Here is a 16,763-nt window from a genome sequence, read left to right on the forward strand (position 1 = left end):
GTTTTGCAGCTCTAACATGAGGTATCTCTTTACCCACCCAGGGACAGCTTTTGGACGTCCCAATCGTCTGGGTCTCCCAATAGAGCGCTGAAGAAGAAGGGAATTTTGTTACTTACCGTAAATTCCTTTTCTTCTAGCTCTTATTGGGAGACCCAGCACCCGCCCTGTTGTCCTTCGGGATTTCTTGGTTGTTTGCGGGTACACATGTTGTTCATGTTGAACGGTTTTTCAGTTCTCCGACGTTATTCGGAGTTAATTTGTTTAAACCAGTTATTGGCTTCCTCCTTCTTGCTTTGGCACTAAAACTGGAGAACCCGTGATACCACGGGGGGGTATAGCCAGAAGGGGAGGGGCCTTGCACTTTTTAGTGTAGTGCTTTGTGTGGCCTCCGGAGGGCAGTAGCTATACCCCAATCGTCTGGGTCTCCCAATAAGAGCTAGAAGAAAAGGAATTTACGGTAAGTAACAAAATTCCCTTCTTAACCTCTACAACATGGGCGACCAAAGAGCTTCTAAGGATGTCAGGGACAAGACCATAGACCTGCACAAGGCTGGAATGGAGAAGACCATAGACTTGTACAAGGCTGGAATGGAGAAGACCATAGACCTGCACAAGCCTGGAATGAAGAAGATCATAGACCTGCACAAGGCTGGAATGGAGAAGATCATAGCCTACACAAGGCTGGAATGGAGAAGACCATAGACCTGCACAAGCCTGGAATGAAGAAGATCATAGACCTGCACAAGGCTGGAATGGAGAAGATCATAGCCTACACAAGGCTGGAATGGAGAAGATCATAGACCTGCACAAGGCTGGAATGGAGAAGATCATAGCCTACACAAGGCTGGAATGGAGAAGATCATAGACCTGCACAAGACTGGAATGGAGAAGATCATAGACCTGCGCAAGGCTGGAATGGAGAAGACCATAGACCTGCACAAGGCTGGAATGGAGAAGATCATAGCCTACACAAGGCTGGAATGGAGAAGGCCATAGACCTGCACAAGGCTGGAATGGAGAAGACCATAGACCTGCACAAGGCTGGAATGGAGAAGACCATAGACCTGCACAAGGCTGGAATGGAGAAGATCATAGACTTGCACAAGGCTGGAATGGAGAAGACCATAGACCCGCACAAGGCTGGAATGGAGAAGACCATAGACCTTGTCACAAACCACCGGGGGGGTCACTCAGAAATCCCCCGCGCTGGCTACCAGTACGTCACAATCGGGGGGTAACAAGTGGGGGTCACCCCTCCTTTATACCTCCCGACCGACAGACAGAGCACGTGACGCGCTCTCTAGCGCCCCTCTTATAGTCAGGCCAATTATGGAATTGCCCGACCATAAGCCAGGAGGCCGCTATACTACTTATGCCGATTATTGAAGGGTCCCCGGTGAGAGTAAGGTATATATTCCCCCGACCTCCGCGGGCGGAATATATAAAATCTCCCCGAATCTCACTGGCCTCCCCACAATAATCCTTGGCACAACCTCGCTGCCACCAACCGCTTCGCGGTAACTATTAGCCGAACACACAGACGTGGGATTCAAGATCGAGATAACAGAACAGCCCAAGATTAATTATATAATTTAATCAGCCTAAAGCACACTAGAACTACAATATATACAATAGGGAATCTACAGAATATACATATGTCAGAGTACAGTTACAATCAAAGCATGGGTTACAAACAGGCATACACAGTTCCAGCAGTTACCTTGTTGCGTCTGGCCACAGGGGGGCGCTGTAGACCAGGTTTCTAGGATCCTTCCCACAGATGTTTCCTACACGTGCCCCCAGCGAAAGAACCACTGGAAAATGGCCGAAGTAGGGTTATCAACCTGGCCAAATCCAGGTCCCCTCCTACCTTCGTGACCTCACAGGGAGCACTGCTCCACCCCTGGCTTGAGTTATGGACAATCCACAACATGGAATATGGCCATAACTTTGCCTGGGAGCGTCGTAGGCGGACGCCAATGCTCTCATTGTGACAGTTATGAATTTAGCTACAGAACGAGGGGACTCATGACCTGTCTGCCAGTTCCCCATTGGCTGATATCACGCCTGGGGCATTTCCCAATGTCCTGCTCCCATAAAAAGGGTGTGCCGGCATCGTCCGCATGCAGAGACACCATTTTTATGGTTGCCATATTTATCGGAAATATGGCTTGCGAGATATGAACCATTTTTTACTGGAGTCGTTCTGTCTAGCTAGTTCCATAGCCTTGCTAATGAGATACAACTCTTGTTACAGGGTGACGGCAGGGAGTCATCCTGTGTCCTTTGTTCCCACATCACCTAATTTCCATATCACAGGACATGGCCATGGAGGTGTAAGTGGAACACTGAGAACAAGAAGGGAGGGGGCACTGCCAGGGAGTGATGAGAGCGATTATGACTGGAGTCATAATTCATCTTCATATCCCGGGATTTGCCTCACACCTCCCCCCTTTTGAGGGCGCTAGGGGGCAGCACACTCCGGTGTTCCCCCGTGCGCCCGTCCGCGACCTCTCCTTGTCGGGACAGCCCGTCTGCGTTACCGTGGTCACGGCCCCTTTTGTGGCGAATGGTGAAGTTGTATTGCTGGAGCGCAAGGCTCCATCGCAACAATCGCCCATTCGTCCCAGAGACGGTGTGCAACCAGCTGAGGGGATTGTGGTCCGTCTCCACGATGAAGTGGCGCCCGTATAGATAGGGTTGCAGACGCTGCAGGGCCCACACTATGGCCAGGCACTCCTTCTCCATCGTGGAATAGGCAACTTCCCTTGGTAACAGCTTCCTGCTCAGGTACAAGACTGGGTGCTCTTGGCTCGCAGAGTCCACCTGGCTGAGCACCGCACCGAGGCCGAAGTCACTGGCGTCGGTCTGTACTACAAACGGCCGCGTGAAGTCGGCTGCCTGTAGCACGGGCGGGCTGGACAGGGCGTCCTTTAGGGCCCGGAAGGCTGTCTCGCAGTCCATTGTCCAATCGACTGCAGAGGGCAGCTTCTTCTTGGTGAGGTCCGTCAAGGGCTTTGCCAGGCTACTATAGCATGGAACAAACCTCCTATAGTACCCAGCGGTCCCCAAGAAGGACATCACCTGCTTCTTGGTCCTGGGGGTGGGCCAGGATGCGATGGCTTCCACTTTCTCAGGCTCGGGCTTCAGTGTTCTCCCACCTACCTGGTGACCGAGGTACTGGACCTCGCTCATGGCCAGCTGACACTTCCCCGGCTTGATGGTCAAACCTGCCCGGTGGATCCGCCTGAGCACCTGTGCTAGATGCTCTAGGTGGTCCTCCCAGGTGGGACTGAAGACGGCAATGTCATCCAGGTACGCGGCCGCGTACCCTTCAAGTCCCTTGAGCAGGGTGTTGACCATCCGCTGGAAAGTGGCAGGGGCATTCCTCATCCCGAATGGCATCACCGTGGACTCGTACAGTCCAAATGGGGTAATAAAGGCAGAGCGTTCCCTGGCCTTGCGAGTCAGGGGGATCTGCCAATATCCCCGGCTCAGATCCATGATGGTCAGGTACTGAGCCCCGGCCAACTGATCGAGCAGGTCATCGATGCGTGGCATTGGGTACGCATCGGCGACCGTGACCGCATTGAGCCCCCTGTAGTCCACGCAGAACCGAGTGGTTCGGTCCTTCTTAGGGACGAGGACTACAGGCGAGGCCCAAGCGCTGTTGGATGCCTGGATCACCCCCAGCTTCAGCATCTCGTCAATCTCCTGGCGCATGTGTTGCTGCACCTCCAGGGAGACCCGATATGCTGAACGCCGGATCGGGGGATGATCCCCAGTGTCCACGTGATGGACAGCCAAGTCAGTCCTTCCGGGCTGGTTGGTAAACAACCCCCGGAAGGGGTGTAGGGTGGCCCACAGCTGGGACCGTTGGTCCTCCAAGAGCTGGTGGCCAACCTCCACATCCTCAATGGATCCGCCTGCCCTAACCTGGGCTAGCATATCCAAGAGGGTTTCCGCTTCTCCCTCCTCGGGCAGGTTGCACACGGGGAGCGCACATGCCTCCCGCTCATGATGTGCCTTCATCATGTTCACATGGAAGGGCTTCCGCCTTCCACGGGCAGGGTCCAGGGTGACCAGGTACGTCACAGGGTTGAGCTGCTGGTACACGAGGTATGGGCCTTCCCAGGCTGCCTGAAGCTTGTCCTGTGGTACGGGGACCAGTACCCACACCTCTTGACCCACTTGGTAGGTCCTCTCACAAGCGTTCTGGTCGTACCAACGCTTCTGATCGGCCTGGGCTTGAGCCATATTGTCGTGTACCAGTTGCGTCAAGGCCTGCATTTTGTCCCGGAAGCGCATGACATACTCGATAACCGACACTCCAGGGGTGGCCAAATCCCCTTCCCAAGCCTCTTTCACCAGAGCCAGGGGGCCCCGCACACGTCGCCCGTACAGGAGCTCAAACGGTGAGAATCCTGTTGAGGCCTGTGGAACCTCCCGGTAAGCAAATAACAGGTGTGGGAGATACCGCTCCCAGTCACGCCCATGGGAGTCGACCAACATCTTAAGCATCTGCTTTAAGGTGCCATTGAACCGCTCGCACAGGCCATTAGTCTGTGGATGGTACGGGCTGGCCACCAGATGTCGCACCTGGACTTGCTTACAGAGGGCCTCCATCAGCTGGGACATGAATTGGGTCCCCCGGTCAGTGAGCATTTCCTGGGGAAAACCCACTCGGGAGAAAATCTCCAGCAATGCGGTGGCCACCTTGTCAGCCCGAATGGACGACAAGGCCACTGCTTCTGGGTACCGGGTGGCATAGTCCACTACCGTCAGTATGAAGCGTTTCCCGGAGCTGCTGGGGATGGCCAGCGGGCCGACCAGATCCACAGCCACCCTCCTGAAAGGCTCATCGATGATTGGCAGAGATACTAGTGGGGCTTTGGGGCGTGGCCCCGCCTTCCCCACTCTCTGACAGGTTTCACACGAACGGCAGTAGGCAGCCACATCGGCCCCCATTTTTGGCCAGTAGAAATGCTGGTTTAACCTGGCCTTGGTCTTAGCGATCCCTAGGTGTCCGGCCATCGGAATCTCATGTGCGATCCGCAACAACTCCGTCCGGAACGGATAGGGTACCACCAACTGTCGGTCCCTGGGCCACGCCTCCGGTGAACCCTGCTGGACCGTGGCCCGGTACAGCCGTCCTTGGTCCCAGACCACTCGCTCCGGGTCCGAGTCCGAGGGAGGCTGTGCCGCCTGCTCCTTAAGAGCTTTCAGGCTGTCGTCAGCCTCTAACGCTGCCTGAAACCCCTGACTAGATGTGGCCAGAATCGACGAGACTGTCACATCTTCAGTCAGTACCCCGGGACCTGTGTCCTGGCCTCCACCTGACTCGGCTGCCACTTGGTCAGAAGGGGAAGAGCTATCGGACCTCCGGGAGGCCCATTGGCTTCCAGCACTCCCACTGCGGGTGACAGCGGCCACAGCCGCTGCGACCGTGGGTCGTGCCTGCTCCTCCTCCGTTCCTGACCAAGTCGCCGGTTCAGGCAGACCTACCTGGCTTCCTGACACCCCGGTTGTGGGGGAACCATGCACCGAGATCTTACCTGGGAGCACTTCCGCTCCTGGACCGGCCCCAATCTCACCTGCCTGTTCCCCTCCTGCAGCAACAGAACCCCGCTGTGAAATCTCTGGGGACCCCACATTTGCTGTGGTAGCCCCCACCCCACACACTGGTCCTCCCCCTGCAGCACCCTGCTCTCTGCTTATCCCTGCAGAGGGCAACAGATCCCAGCTCACAGGCTGGTTACTTGTAGAGGCATTGTCACACCTTTCTCTGACCCCCTCCCCTCCTGTCACAGCTGCAGCTGCGTGTGTGTCTATGGTGTCTGTGCAAGCAGAAATATCAGAGTTCACTCCCTCCTCCCTTACATCATTCATAGATAACACATTAACATTGTCAGGAGTCATGTCAGTACTGGCTGAAGGTTCAGCCCTTGGGGGGGGCCCAAACTGGGAGGTTATCTGCCCCAAATCTGTCCCAAGTAGCACGTTTGCAGGGATCCGATCAGTTACCCCCACCTCCCTCACCCCTCGCCCTGCGCCCCAGTCCACATAAATGTCAGCAACAGGCAGCGCCGGGTCAATGCCTCCAATCCCGGAGACAGCGAGGGTTTTCCCAGGGATCAAGTCTTGGGGGGACACCATCTCAGGCCGCACCAGAGTCACCTCCGAGGCGCTGTCTCGCAGTCCTATGGTCACAGACCGGCCGACGGTGACAGGTTGGAAGCTGTCCAGGGACCTACCACCACCCCCACCCACACAATACACCTTGGGCGGCCCTTGGGACGGGGACGGAGCCGGGGCCTTGGGACGCTGAGGGCACATGGCCTTGAAGTGTCCAGGTAGGTTGCACTGGTGGCACCGTCTTGGTTCCGCCACGGGCCTGGAGAGGGGAGTTGAGGGGGACACCCCCTGCAGTCTAGGGGCAGGTGGGGCAGTCGCAGAATTCATCTTACCCCCTCTCCAGGTGCTGCTGGTGGCCGCTCTCCTGGCCTCAGGGGCCCGGTTGTTGGTGTAGTCATCGGCAAGGGCAGCTGTAGCCGTGGACCCCTTTGGCTTCTGGTCTCGGATGAACTGGCGGAGATCCTCAGGGCAGTTCCACAAGAGTTGCTCCGTGATGAACAAGTCCAGGATCTCCGGTCCGGTGGAAAGCTGCAGGCCTTGGGTCCAGTGGTCGGCAGCTCGGGCAAGTGCCCGCCGGTGGTCAGCCCAGGAGTCCTTTGGTCCCTTCTGTAGGCTCCGGAACTTCTTGCGGTAGGACTCTGGAGTGAGGTTGTACTGTTGGATCAGGGCCCGCTTGATGGTGTCGTAGCCCTGATCTGCCTCAGCAGGCAAGTCCCCAAGGACATCCAGGGCCTTACCCCTTAAACGGGGGGTCAGGTATTTGGCCCACTGGTCCTTGTCCAGATGGTGCTGCAAGCAAGTCCGTTCAAAAGCAGTCAAGAAAGAGTCCAAGTCTCCATCCTTCTCCAGCACTGGGAAGTCCTCAACACGGACCTTTGGAAGTTTGGTGTCTCGAAGGTCACATGTGGCTGATGAGGGCCGGAGCTGAGCTAGCTGCAGCTGGTAGTCACGGTCTGCCTGTCGCTCTCGCTCTTCACGCGCTGCCTGCCGCTCTCGCTCCGCAGCCTCACGCTCTGCGTGCCGCTCTGCCCTGCGCTCTGCCAGGAGTTCCTTGTAGCCCTTCTGGTCTCCAGCCTGGAGAAGGGCCATAGCCATTTGAAGAAGGCTATCCGAGCCTCCCAGGCTCGGTGGAATGGCACGTGGTGATCTGCGGCACGCTGCAGAGCTAGGCGATTCACTGTCCCTTTCAGAGCGGAGGGCTGGCATCTGGCTCGTTGAGGAACCTTGGGTGAGCTCCTCCTCATCTTGTCCAGCAGTGCCAGGTTGCGCAATGTCCTCGGCAGAACGGTTTTCTGGCGTCGAGCTCCTGGAGGACTCGTGGGCAACCTCCTCATTGCTGTCCACAGCACCGTCCTCCCTCTCTTCGGCTCCTGCCTTAGCATTGGCCAGTTGCATAGCTCTGCTCCGGGTGCCATCAGCCATTCTTGCAGACTTTTGGTCACTGACACAGAACTGACACCTGATGCCTCCACACACCTTACAGTATCTGCACTCTGACACTCTAGTGTTGAGCTAGTCTGAAGACCCCAGCAGCCACAGCTGCTGCAGGCAGTCTTTAGTGTCTGGGAGTATGGGTCTCACACTCACACACACTATTATCTCGATCCCACCGCTATGCCACCAATATGTCACAAACCACCGGGGGGGTCACTCAGAAATCCCCCGCGCTGGCTACCAGTACGTCACAATCGGGGGGTAACAAGTGGGGGTCACCCCTCCTTTATACCTCCCGACCGACAGACAGAGCACGTGACGCGCTCTCTAGCGCCCCTCTTATAGTCAGGCCAATTATGGAATTGCCCGACCATAAGCCAGGAGGCCGCTATACTACTTATGCCGATTATTGAAGGGTCCCCGGTGAGAGTAAGGTATATATTCCCCCGACCTCCGCGGGCGGAATATATAAAATCTCCCCGAATCTCACTGGCCTCCCCACAATAATCCTTGGCACAACCTCGCTGCCACCAACCGCTTCGCGGTAACTATTAGCCGAACACACAGACGTGGGATTCAAGATCGAGATAACAGAACAGCCCAAGATTAATTATATAATTTAATCAGCCTAAAGCACACTAGAACTACAATATATACAATAGGGAATCTACAGAATATACATATGTCAGAGTACAGTTACAATCAAAGCATGGGTTACAAACAGGCATACACAGTTCCAGCAGTTACCTTGTTGCGTCTGGCCACAGGGGGCGCTGTAGACCAGGTTTCTAGGATCCTTCCCACAGATGTTTCCTACACGTGCCCCCAGCGAAAGAACCACTGGAAAATGGCCGAAGTAGGGTTATCAACCTGGCCAAATCCAGGTCCCCTCCTACCTTCGTGACCTCACAGGGAGCACTGCTCCACCCCTGGCTTGAGTTATGGACAATCCACAACATGGAATATGGCCATAACTTTGCCTGGGAGCGTCGTAGGCGGACGCCAATGCTCTCATTGTGACAGTTATGAATTTAGCTACAGAACGAGGGGACTCATGACCTGTCTGCCAGTTCCCCATTGGCTGATATCACGCCTGGGGCATTTCCCAATGTCCTGCTCCCATAAAAAGGGTGTGCCGGCATCGTCCGCATGCAGAGACACCATTTTTATGGTTGCCATATTTATCGGAAATATGGCTTGCGAGATATGAACCATTTTTTACTGGAGTCGTTCTGTCTAGCTAGTTCCATAGCCTTGCTAATGAGATACAACTCTTGTTACAGGGTGACGGCAGGGAGTCATCCTGTGTCCTTTGTTCCCACATCACCTAATTTCCATATCACAGGACATGGCCATGGAGGTGTAAGTGGAACACTGAGAACAAGAAGGGAGGGGGCACTGCCAGGGAGTGATGAGAGCGATTATGACTGGAGTCATAATTCATCTTCATATCCCGGGATTTGCCTCACAGACCTGCACAAGGCTGGAATGGTGAGAATGAGAAACTGCTGGTGCAATAGTAAGAAAATGGAAGAAATACAAAATGACTGTCAATCCACATTATTCTAGGGCTCCATGTAAAATGTCACCTCGTGGAGTATCCAGGATCATGACCTCTCATGGTCAGCCTAAGGCCCAGTGCCCATGCTGTGTTGTTTTGACGCGTATTTTCAGAAATCTGCAGCAAACTCTACATTTCCTTTGTGAAGCCAGCAAAGTCTATGAAAATTCAGAAGTGCTGTGCCCACGTTGCTTATTTTTTTCTTTGCGCATTTGGTGCAGAGTTGGTGCAGAAAAACGCAGCTGGGACCACTGTCGTCAAGAAAACCGTTGGTAACACATTACGCTGTAATGGATTAAAATCCTGCACTGCCCACAAAGTCCCACTGCTCAAGAAGGCCCATGTGCAAACGTCCTGTCTGAAGAAGGCCCATGTGAAACCGGTCCTTCTGAAGAAGGCCCATGTGCAGCCTGCCTGTCTGAAGAAGGCCCATATGCAGCCTGCCCGTCTGAAGAAGGCCCATGTGCAGCCTGCCCGTCTGAAGACGGCCCATGTGCAGCCGGTCGTCTGAAGAAGGCCCATGTGCAGCCGGCCCGTCTGAAGAAGGCCCATATGCAGCCTGCCTGTCTGAAGAAGGCCCATATGCAGCCTGCCCGTCTGAAGAAGGCCCATGTGCAGCCTGCCCGTCTGAAGAAGGCCCATGTGCAGCCTGCCCATCTGAAGAAGGCCCATGTGCAGCCTGCCCGTCTGAAGAAGGCCCATGTGCAGCCTGCCCGTCTGAAGAAGGCCCATGTGCAGCCTGCCCGTCTGAAGAAGGCCCATGTGCAGCCTGCCCGTCTGAAGAAGGCCCATGTGCAGCCTGCCCGTCTGAAGAAGGCCCATGTGCAGCCGGCTTGTCTGAAGAAGGCCCATGTGCAGCCGGCCCGTCTGAAGAAAGCCCATGTGCAGCCGGACCGTCTGAAGAAGGCCCATGTGCAGCCGGCCCGTCTGAAGAAGGCCCATGTGCAGCCGGCCCGTCTGAAGAAGGCGCATGTGCAGCCGGCCTGTCTGAAGAAGGCCCATGTGCAGCCGGCCCGTCTAAAGAAGGCCCAAACCAGAGAACAAAATTGAGCTCTTTCGCATTAACTCAACTCACCGGGTTTGGAGATAGAGAAATGCTGCATGACCCAAAGAACACCCTCCCCACTGTCAAGCATGGAGGTGGAAACATTATGTTTTTGGGGTGTTTCTCTGCTAACAGCACAGGACTACTTTACCGCATTAATGGGACAATGGATGGAGCCATGTACCGTAAAATCCTGAGTGACAACCTACTTTCCTCCGCCAGGACAATGGGTCATGGCTGGGTCTTCCAGCACAACAATGACCCAAAACATACAGCCAAGGCAACAAAGGAGTGGCTCAAAAAGAATCACTTTAAGGTCATGGAGTGGCCTAGCCAGTCTCCAAACCTGAATCGCATGGAAAACCTATGGAGGAGCTGAAGCTCTGAGTGGCCAAGCGACAGGCTTAAAATCTTAATGATTTAGAGATGATCTGCAAAGAGGAATGGAGCAAAATCCCTCCTGACATCAAACCTCATCATCAACTACAAAACCGCCCGACTGCTGGGCTGCCAACAAGGGGACGGCCACCAAGTGTTAAGTTTTGTTTGCCAGAGAGATCCAATACTTATTTCTCTATGCAAAATGCAAATTTATATAATTTATACAATGTGATTTTCTGGATGTTATTTTGGATATTCTCTCACTGGTAAAATTAACTGACCCTTTAAATTATAGACTGTTCATGTGTTTGTCAGTGGGGAAACTTACAAAATCAGCAAGGGATCCAATACTTATTTCCTTCACTGTAAGTGACAAAATAAATCCATACATCGCGCTGTCAAATTGAACGAAGCTGGAGGTCGATGAAGAATTATAATAATTGTATTCTTTTATTTGTTCTACACGTTTCGGAGTCACAGCTCCTTCTTCAGGATGGATGTACATCCGTGATTACTCCTGAAGAAGGAGCTGTGACTCCCAGATGCGTAGAAGAATAAAATCACTAAGTTCTTCATCGACCTTCAGCTACATTCAATTCAGCAGTGCAGTGTTAACCCTTTTCTTTCTTCACTCACCGTCTCCTTATAGAGTAAATGCAATCCACACGCCCACGGTACAAATTTTGGTCTTTTGGGGGCATGATTTGATAAAGTATGTCATCATTTGATGCGACTGATGAATTCTTACCCCCAGGTAGCATAAGTTTTGCCCTTCAGCACAACTATTGATGTAAAGAAGATGAGACGAGCAGTTGAAACTCTTGTGGGGACGTGCGGTCACTGGCGTCTGTGCGTTACATTATTGTACACCATTAAACCATCACTGGTCACATGCTTACCTTGTACTTCTGTCTGGAGATCATTACAGTCTTAGGCCCTGTGCGCACTAGAAAAAGGATTTTTCTCAAGAAATGTCTTGAGCGTGAAAGATTAGTGCACTTGCGTTCAAAAGATGCACCAATAACGCATGCGTTTTTGATGCGTTTTTGGTGCGTTTTTTCCACAGGTTGCTTATCTATGGCAAAAAACGCAGCTACCTGCAGAAAGAATTTTCTTGGAAAAAAAAAACGCAGTGTGCGCACAGCTTTTTTTTTTCCATAGGTTTTGCTGGGGAATGTCTGCAAAAAGGTTAAAACCATTTTCTCAAGAAATTTCTGCAGCAAAAACGTGGGTAAAAACGCAGTGTGTGAACAAGGCCTTAGAGCAGGGGTGGGGAACTTTTTTTTTCTGCCGGGGGCCATTTGGAAATTTCTACCAACCTATGACCCTGCTATATTTGGTGAAACAATTTATTAATTGGGGGCATGCACATCACAAGAGGGGCTGGGGGCATGCACACCACAAGAGGGGCTGGGGGCACAGACATCACTGGGGGGAGGCACAGACATCACGGGGGGGCTGCACACAGGACTGGGGGATGGGCTTCACACAGGCTTGGGGGGGATGGGCTGCACACAGGCTTGGGGGGATGGGCTGCACATAGGCCTTGGGGGGGATGGGCTGCACACAGGATTGGGGGATGCACATAGGACATTGGGGGGCACACTGTGCTGAGAGTTTCATGCAACTCTGGGGGAGAGGGTTTACAGAACTGGGGTGGGGAGGCACAAAGCACTGGGCAGGGTACATAGCAGCAGAGGGCCGGCGCTTGACTCACAGCAGCATCGCACTCAAAGCACCGGAATGCAGGCACCGGACACTCAGCATCAGAAGGAGAAGGTGGGTACAGAGCTCCGGAGGGCAGGGGGCAAGCACAGAGCATCGGAAGGAGAAGGCGGGCACTCAGCATTAGAAGGAGAAGGCGGGCACAGAGCTCCGGAGGGCAGGGGGCAGGCACACAATGCTGGAAGCTGGGGGGTTGCTGTGGAACTTGTCCACAAATTAAGCACTGGCCGACGGGAGAACACATTGGTGCGCACAAGCAGCAATGTGTGGATTTAAAGGGCCAGTGGCCTGAAAAACTGCGGTGACAGCAGGAGCGTCTGCCTTCCCCGGAAATCTGCCTGGCGGCCGCATTAAAAGTCATGGCGGGCCGCATGCGGCCCGTGGGCCGGAGGTTCCCCACCCATGACTTAGAGTAACACACCCCTGTCCAGAAATACTGTGTGCTACTGAGCCCCTACTTCTATATCTCCCAGGTTTTCTTCGTAAGGCAGATCTTGCATAGTGACGAATATGAGGCAATCAGGGGAGGGTATCTAAAGGACTGATTCGTGAGGGGTTGACCTATTTTTCAAAGCCTTTTCCCCCTGGAGCTCCATAGATAGTTATGTAACAAACGGGGTGAAGGAAATCTTGACACGCCCAATGGAAAAGGTCACCACACATCCAGGGAGTGCAACGATATGAAGTCCGCCAGGTGGACTATATCTTGAATAAAAGGAAAAAAATGTCTGCACATCCAGCGTAAAATAATTTCTGTCTTTATTTTCACATAGTATTAAAAAAGTCCATCCATATTAGAAGACCCTGACGCGTTTCCGACGCAAAAGAGCGTCCTTAATCATAGGCTAACATTTTTAGCAAGCTCTAGACATTTATAGGCAGAGATCAACAATATAGTTAGAAACAATCAGTAACACATGATTAAAATCACACACTAAAAACAGGAATATAGGATTGCACACAAAAAAGAGGGAAGGGACTGTGCAACACCGTGGCATGGAATATCTCATAAAGTACCATTAGTAACATGTACCGCCCCTGCAGCAGTCCAACTGCTCGGATCCGGGGTTGCTGTGGCTCAAGCGTCTCTGGACCCGGGGGCTTGCGGCCACTCAAATGTAAAGGGAGTATTTACAGGGGATGAATGTTTGTGAAGCCACCTGCGGGTTACGGTAATGGGAGTTCCGCCGCTGCCGAAGGGAGTATTGGGGCAGATGGTGTGGGGCAGCCAGGTGTTAATCCCTCCGCAGGTAGGGAAGGCCCCAGATGGTGGGGATTTGGTGATTGGGCGGCTCGGCCTTGGGAAGCAGGGTGCAGGGGTCAGGTTACTCACTGAGTTAGTCTTTGTGCTGGATCAGGTGGAATAAGCAGACACACAGATGGTAAACCGAAGTCTCTGGGCACCAAGTCTCTACAGGGAAGCCCGTCCAGGTTCCGCTTCCACCAGTGTTACTTGGTAAGTCCGGAGCCCTGCCTCCGTGCATTAATGTTGTGGCCGTTGTGGCCCCTTGGCTTGAAGCTTTCGGGGTCCCAATACCCATGTGTATGGCAGCTGTGCTCTTGGTGGCTGGCACTTGGGTTTTCAGTGGGTTGTGTAGTTTGGAGAACCCTATCCCCCGCGTTGTGCTGTCGCCTCCAATCTCTGAGCTCTTGGGGACAGTTCATACAGACTCCACAGGTGAATTAGGTTGCTTGAAGCTACTCCGTGATCTAGGGTCCAGTATCCCACTGTTCTTGGTACCGATCTGGTTACTGTATTTCTGGTGCTGACCGTTCTCCAGAACTAAGGGGCCCTTTGCACACTACGACATCGCAGGTGCGATGTCGGTGGGGTCAAATCGAAAGTGACGCACATCCGGCGTCGCTGTCGATATCGTAGTGTGCAAATCCTTTTACATATGATTAACGAGCGCAAAAGCGTCGTTATTGTATGATTGATGTAGGGTCCGAGATTTCCATAATTTTGCAGCCGCGACGGTACGATGTTTTTCCTCGTTCCTGTGGTAGCACACATCGCTGTGTATGAAGCCGCAGGAGCGAGGAACATCTCCTACCTGCATCCCGGCTGCAATGCGGAAGGAAGGAGGTGGGCGGGATGTTTACGTCCCGCTCATCTCCGCCCTTCTGCTCCTATTGGCTGCCTGCCGTGTGACGTCGCTGTGATGCCGCACGACCCGCCCCCTTATGAAAGCGGTTCGCCGGCCAGAGAAATGTCGCAGGGCAGGTGAGTGCGTGTGAAGCTGCCGTAGCGATAATGTTCGCTACGGCAGCAATTACAAGATATCGCACCTGCGACGGGGGCGGGGACTATCGCTGCAGCGTCGGTAACACATTGTTACCGATGTCGCAGCGTGCAAAGTACCCCTAAGTCTGTTACACCCTCTCCAATACCCTGCAACCGGGTTTCCGACTTCTGTGGTCCCGGACCACCGTCTGCGACCTAACCTGCCGCCTCCCTGGGAGCTCCAACTCCCCAGCTCCTCACTGTTTGAGGGCTAACACTCGACTACCCTGTCTCCCCTCCCACCAGTCTGCCTGACCCCTAGGTGGGCGGCCCTGCTCCAACCTGACCAACCCACTGGTGTGTCCATACAGGTTTGGTGTGAGGTGTGGGTGGGATTTGTAGTGCGGGTGTTAGTGACACTGTTGATGGAAACCTAGAACCATGGGGGTAGGCCCTGCACCCTGGGGGACAAGATGCAGTTTCCTGTAGCACCCTGATGCGGTCAGGAGCGCTACAAATATCTCATGCAACAAGTCATACTGACCCTCATTATGATTCCAACAAACTGCGACTGAACACATTGGAAGGAGGAATTGGAAAAAAAATGTCTTTATACTTTCCTTCTCCCTTATATTTAATATATGTAATATAAATCATTCCTGTAGTTCATACCTTCTGGAAATTTGGTTTTTAGTGTAAGGATCCAATAAACTTCTCTCAAGGCTAAATTTTTCATCCTGTTAGCACCTCTAACACTAGAAGTAACAGAAATTTCGAGCTCCCCCCTGAAGTCCCGAAAGAGGGTCAAATGACCCTTAGTCCAAACTGACCTAACTAACTAGAAACTAAATGGGTAAACTCAATGGAAAACAACCACCTCCTGTGGTGCGACAGTAATGGCCTTAATTACAGAACAACAGACGGTGATTATAGGATGTGAGCTAAAATCCTTCAGGTCATTGGACCCGTCTCTGGGTTCCAAAGGTAGAAATGTTAAATGACCCCTCTCTGGGACTTAATAGATGCATTGACATTAATACAAGATTTTATCACTTCCTTCTGGTAAAACGCATACGATAAAATCTTTTATTAACTGTGGTGCAGATCATGCGATTTATTGTATTGAATGTGCAACATTCTCCTTTTTTGCTATTGCGAAAGTCAATGCATCTATTAGACGTGGTAATAGGATGAAACATTTAGCCTTGAGAGAGGCTTTTTGGATTCTCACATTAAAAACCAAATTCCAGAAGGTATGAACTACAGGAATGATTTATATTACATATATTAAATATAAGGGAAGAAAAAAATATTTTTTTTTACAATTCCTCCTTCCAATGTGTTCAGTCACATACTGTAGCTTGTTCAATCATAATGAGTCAGTATGACTTGTTGCATGAGATGTTACTCACAATCCCTTCCCTCTTTTTTGTGTCCAATCCTACATTCTTGTTTTTAGCGAGTACTTTTAAACATGTGTTACTAATTGTTTCTACCGTATTTTTCCCATTATAAGACGCACTTTTGTTCCCCCAAATTTTGGGAGACAGTAGGGTGTGCGTCTTATAATCTGATTATACGGATTATATACTGCAGGGCCCAGGGGAGGTGGGGGCAGCTCTGGAGCGGTGCTGGGGGCTCGTGGAGGCTGCAGGAGACAGCGGGAGATCTGCTCCCGCTCATATAATATGCACTGCCGCTGTCCATCACCGTGGTTCTGAAACCACACCGCGGTGATGGGTTGGGGGAGCAGCGCATATTATATCTGCCTGCGCCCCTCTTTGATGGCACATGCCCTTTCTCATGCTGCTGCCCATCCTAAAATAAAAAAGCTTTACTTACCTCCTCCAGCGCTGATCTCCCTGTGTCTCCCTGCTGCCACTGTGATCAGGCACGCAGAGATGATGTCACTCTGCCGTGCCGATCACATGACCGGCACCGAGAAACAGGAAGTGCAAGAGCTCAGCAGCATGGAGGGAGAGACCAGGAGGCCAGTGCTGGAGAAGATAAGGAAAGAGTTTTTTATTTTACTATGGGCAGCAACATGGGGAACATATCAAACACAGGGGGACGTGTGCCATCCATAGGGGGCCATGGTTAGCACAGGGGGACGTGGGCCATCCATAGGGGGCCATGGGCAGCATAGGGGGATCGTGTTCCATCATCCATAGGGGGCCATGGGCAGCACAGAGGGACATGTGCCATCCATAGAGGGCCATGGGCAACACAAGGGGACGTGTGCCATCTATAGGGGGCCA

The sequence above is a fragment of the Anomaloglossus baeobatrachus genome, chromosome 3, assembly GCF_048569485.1.
Source record: "Anomaloglossus baeobatrachus isolate aAnoBae1 chromosome 3, aAnoBae1.hap1, whole genome shotgun sequence".
NCBI lineage: Eukaryota > Metazoa > Chordata > Amphibia > Anura > Aromobatidae > Anomaloglossus > Anomaloglossus baeobatrachus.